This window comes from Micromesistius poutassou, assembly GCF_964030765.1.
Source record: "Micromesistius poutassou genome assembly, chromosome: 3".
Classification (NCBI taxonomy): Eukaryota; Metazoa; Chordata; class Actinopteri; order Gadiformes; family Gadidae; genus Micromesistius; species Micromesistius poutassou.
The window spans coordinates 7,745,322-7,751,321 of record NC_140273.1 but is presented as its reverse complement, the minus strand read 5'-3'; positions in this window follow the sequence as shown (position 1 = coordinate 7,751,321).

The window sequence follows — 6,000 nt, the reverse complement described above, 5'->3', positions numbered from 1 at the left end:
TATTTTCTAAAAATATACTTTTAAAGTGTAAAAAAATTAAGTGAAGCTCAATCGTCAGGTGGGTGCTTTTAAATCCGCTGTGCTCTCTCTCTCTCTCGTGCGTGTGAGAGTGAGAGAGAGAGAGAGATGTGCATGTGTGATAAAAAATTATTTTATCAGCCAGTCAAAATGAATAACTCGGCCAGTAACAACTGATAACCCAATCCTAGCTGACTTTGACTTTGACGTTTGTCACACATGGGCTCCAAGTTCTCCAGCAGAGGACACTCAGTCCCTGCTCACGTCTACACAAGCACTCTTGGCTCTTCCATACAGAAAGGTCTCACAGAAGCCTCAGTTTTGGTTGGATGTCGACACAACGCAAGGGGGGTTACGGACCCATACGTCCTGGCAGACCCTCCTTACATCCACTGTAAGGACCTGACATGTGCCTCCCAAAAATCGTAACCTTGCGTCGAGGCGAGCAAGGGTCCGCTCACTAAACCTGACGCAGAACCAAAACAGGTTAATGACTGAGTCGAAGCGACTGCGTTGCATGAACCTGGAAGCAAAAACCAACCTTTAGCATGAACAACATGTTATCATCACTCAGTATCACTCCATGACCTCCTTGATCATTATTATGGTCATACTATGCACTTCTCCTCCTCTCTGATTTCATGTCAATGTTTTTGATATTGGTGGTCGTATTCAACATGTTCATTTAGGCAAGGCAAGGCAAGGTAGCTTTATTTATGTAGCACTTTTCATACACAAGGCAGACTCAAAGTGCTTCACATATAAAGATTGTCATACAATCAAAGAAAATAATATATAGTCAAATAGGTAGAAAATTAAGTTTAAAAAGCATTTTAGAAAGTGCAATGTATTTAAGATCAGATCAACAGTCTCTCTGGTATACCCACGTTGGGACTCCAACCCGACCTAAAGGAACTTGGTCCTTTCTCTGGGTCTCCAACCTGGATTCTGGGACTCTAACCCAGACAGAACTCGGGTCTCAAACCCTTGAAGTTCATGTATCAGATCATGTATCTCTCTGATACCCACATTGGGACTCCAACCCAACCTAAAGGAACTTGGTCCTTTCTCTGGGACTCCAACCCGGATTCTAGGACCCAGAACAACAGTCTCTCTGGTATCAGATCATGCATCTCTCTGGTAAAAATAGAAAATAAAGGTTAAAGTTCATCCTGTTAAAAACAAACAAAAAAACAACAACATTTAAGTAATAAAATAAAAAATAGATAGAAAATAAAGGCAAAGTTAAAAAAGAATTGTAGATTTGATCTGATCTTAAATACATTGCACTATTTGACTCTTTCTTTTAATTATCTATTATTTTTATTGTATGACAATCTTTATATGTGAAGCACTTTGAGTCTGCCTTGTGTATGAAAAGTGCTACATAAATAAAGCTACCTTGCCTTGCCTCGCCTAAATGAACATGTTGAATACGACCGCCAATATCAAAAACATTGACATGAAAGCAGAGAGGAGGAGAAGTGCATAGTATGACCATAATAATGATCAAGGAGGTCATGGAGTGATACTGAGTGATGATAACATGTTGTTCATGCTAAAGGTTGGTTTTTGCTTCCAGGTTGATGCAACGCAGTCACTTCGACTCAGTCATTAACCTGTTTTGGTTCTGCGTCAGGTTTAGTGAGCGGACAAAGCACAGCCCTTGCTCGCCTTGACGCAAGGTTACGATTTTTGGGAGGCGCACGTCAGGCCCTTGCAGTGGACGTAAGGAGTGTCTGCAAGGGCGTATGGGTCCGTAACCCCCCTTGCGTTGCGTCAACATCCAACTCTTTCTGAGTTTATGTCAGTCTATGACATTAAAGCATCTCATTGCCAAGTTACTTTTGCCTGAACAGGGTGGTAGTCCAACATTTTTGTTTAAAGTGGAGATATTGATGGCGTGTCTGATGCCTTCAATTTTATCAGTATAAAATGCTGTAAACTCATTGCATTTCTGCGTGGAATGGAGATCAGGTGGAATTTGTGTTAGGGGGTTGGTCAGTCTGTCAACAGTTGCAAATAGGGTTTTGGCATTATTAGTATTGGTTTTAATGATATTGGAGAAGAATGTTTCTCTAGCACTTTTTCTTCGCAAGTCTAAATTGTAGGCACGGAGGCTCTCTTTATAGATGTCATGGTGAATATGATGTTTTGTTTTACACCAGATGCGTTCAACCTTCCTGCTTTCTTTTTTCTGGGCTGTTACAAAAGCAGCTTTTCTCCAGGGTGCCCTTTGCTTTCCAGAAATTGGTTTAACCTTATAAGGTGCAATGACATCTATGACTTTCAAACAACAAGATCATCAGCAGAACATGGGTTGAGAGGTGGTAGCAAGGAGATGGCCTTTTTGTACATTAGAGTACATTAGAATGTTCATTGATATACCGCTTTTTGACAGTATTTGATTTTGTTTGTATGTTGGGGGAGTAAAAGATATATTAAAGAAAACACGTGGTCCGACAGTGAAGGATCAGTCACAGAGAGATCTGAAACATTGAGGCCCATTGTGATAAACAGGTCTAGAGTGTGCCCCTTACAATGAGTAGCCTCTTTCACATGTTGACAGTTCAAATGTGTGAAGATGAAAAAAAAAAAAGATGGTAAAAAGTTTTTTTGCACACTTGTATATTCTAACTAGACAGTCAAAGTATGTGGAGATGCTAGAGAATAATATATAATAATAAATATAAATAATAATAATAATAATTCTGTAAAGTCATCAAAGAAATTTGCAGAGTATGTGGGTGGCCTGTAAATAATTAATAGGAGAACTCTGAAGGAGCATTTCAATACAGCACAAATGATGGAAAATCACCAAATCTGTTTACCCTGAAATACATTTTTAAATATAGCAGCAACCCCTCCACCTCTTTTTCCAGATCTACATACATCAAAAAAAGTTATAGTTGGGAGGAGCTGTCTCTATCAGAACAGTTGCACTGTTATTTTGTTCTAGCCATGTTTCAGTTAAAAACATAAAATCCAGTTTAAAAGTGGTATTAAAATCATTAACTAAAAATGATTTGTTATTAAGAGACCTAACATTAAGTAGACCCATCCTGATGGTGTTATTGATAGGCTGTAAGGTTGAGTTTGGATGGAGGGAATAGGTATGAGATTTGTGAGGTTAGCAGTACGTCTACGTTTCCCTTTGTTTACTCTTTTAGTGGTTACAGCAGGAATGCAAAATTTTCCATGTTTTGAGTGCTGGAGGTCATCATCGATGGGGGAGTGCAGAGGAGGGGGGTGGCTGTTCCTCGCCAAGCCAGCATCAGCGATGGGGGAAGGCATGGTGTCGATGGCGTCGGGCGGGCTGTTGTCTCTCTTCAAGGTCTGTGATCTGTCTGCTATCTGTGTGTCAGATAGTGGCAGAGTAGATGTGTGGGGGAGGCTGTAGTCTCGCTCCTTCTCAACCTGTGCTCTGACTGTGGCCTGTGGGTCAGACCATGGCAGGGTAGACTTGTGGATGAGCGAGAAGAGAAGATTGTCCCTTAACAGTTTTGAGCCTAACCTGTTTGTGTGTAGGCCATCTGCTCTGAAAAGTTATTTGCGCCCCCAGAACAAGTTGAAATTGTCTCTCTTGTCCAGCACTGTATCCTGGATCCTTTGCATTTTTCTAATGCTGCTAGCCTTGTTTCAAATAAAAGTTTTTTCTGCGGTCTGATCCGGTAGTCATAAAAAGTGCCAAAATGTATTGTTGAATCGAGCAATGGAGGTTGACAAACAATATATTCTTAAGTATTATGATCATGAAATAAAATAAAATAAAGTAGATTTGAACAATGAATTAAGTAGTTTTTGCCACTGCCTAGTGGAGCTTTGGGAAACATGACCTCTCTGCTGCCTCTTATCTCCTCTTATATTTAGTAGAGGATGTTACCTCATCCTCACTGTTGTTCTGTTATCGCTTTGTGAATCTGCTGCACGCTTCATGTCCCCTGAGTTGAAATGGAAATTGAGATAGAGACACGGAATAACATGGTATGAATAACTGATAGGAATAACATGGGACTAATATGATGAATGAATGAATAACATTATATTCAGACAAGTTTTAGCAAAGCATGGTTGGTCCAGCTTTTGTGACCGTATTGGTCACAAACACAGTCAACATCTTTCCTGCAGACATTTGACACGAAAATTGCTCTTCCTGATTGGATTAAATTGTTTCATTTGTTGCTACATAAGCAGCCTTTCTGCTTAGTTCATGCCTACGGAACATTTTATCCAAGGCAGTTACTGTTATTACAATCATAATTCACACAGGAAATAATATCTATTCCACTCAAGTGTAATTCCAGAGCCAGCATGTCTTCAGGTTGATTAACAGGATTGGTTTGCTTTGTTGGTATTTTTGTTGGTAATGACTTCCCACAAATTTCCCACAAAACGTAATGCAACGATAAATTGTCCACTACTATATATTTTTGTACATTACTAGTACATTTTTCAAAGTAATTGGATATTGATGGTTATCATCAAACAGAAAAAAGTGTGTATAACATGTGACATTGTTATTACATGGTGTTGTTGTTATGATGCATAATCCCCCATTAACTGGAGGTACAGATATTCAACAGTCTACCTCTGTTAGTAGCGTTCCTGGTTTTATTGTATCTTTGTTCCTGTATTCGAGATGATCATATTCTAATATTCATCATATTCTAACCCTCTGCTCCTATCCAGACCATCTCTCCACTGCGACGCTGTTCCTTCACTGCCTTCCTGGTTCCTACACTGACCCGGTTGGCCTCCTGCATTACCCAGCCTCTTCTCCTTTCCATTGAATAAACATTCGTGCTAATACAACCCTCGTCTGGGTCATGCATTTGGGCTCCCCCAATCTCGTGCCATAACAACATCTTTGTTTTTCTGCACTGCAGGGCACATACACTTCGACAGTCATGAATTAATAACACACTGATTGACATTGCCACCAATCAAAAAATACAAAATCATTGAAAAGAAAATCAAGTCATTAAAAAGACAAAAATTAAAAATTGGCTGCCGGCAATTAAACATGATGATAAAAAAAAACTTGGTATTAAACCTGTAATCATTTAATTAAAATGCTGCTTTCAGCTTGTTTTTCTTTCTGCAATGAATTCAACAAACATCAATGAAACACTATTGCATAGAACACAATGTACCTCACCAGTGAAAGTCCTACCTGTGTTTGTACGGCTTTTGGAATGGTTCCCACACCCAGAGTTGGAACACATGTCTGTTTCTTTTGGCCATGCCTGACCTGTACCGAGTGTGGGGTAAGTTTCAGGTTCTTCACTCGGGTTCTGCTCTCCCTTCACAAGAGGAAGCCATCCGGTGTAAAGCTGCTAACATGCCAAAAAGCATTAACATATGTTTTGGGAAATCGGATATGTCGCGGATATCGCATTTTGACGAGATCCAATTCACATCCAAATGCCAAAAATTGTGAATGCAAGGTATTATCAAGTACAGGGGTAGCAGTGGAATGAGCTTGTCACCTGCCTGTCATGAAAGCTGTCACCTTCGGCCACAACAGAAGGCTTGTCTATGGCAGGGAAATCATGGTTGCTGTGGTAGGTGATCAAGTTCAGTAGCAGCAGTCATCGACGACTTGACTTTCGTGGGTGCGGGTAAACGTTTCCATGATAACAGCGAGTTCCACCAATCTAAGACGTCTTGTTACACTTCAGGATTATAGATAGATAGATAGATAGATATAGATTTATTTTATTGATCCCAAGCTGGGAAATTGCAGTGTAGCAGGCGCAGCAGCATTACACACAGTAACAATACAAATAGGGAGAAACAACCTTGACATATCCCAGCAAACATTTTCTCGACCTGCGTCGAAGCGAACAAGTCCAGTCGACGTCGAGTCACGACGTGACTTAATTTCGACATGAAAACATAATCATTAGAGGAATGGTGATTTCAAGGAAGACATAAAAAAGAGGCAATATAAAATGTAATATAAAAAATGTATAAATAAGC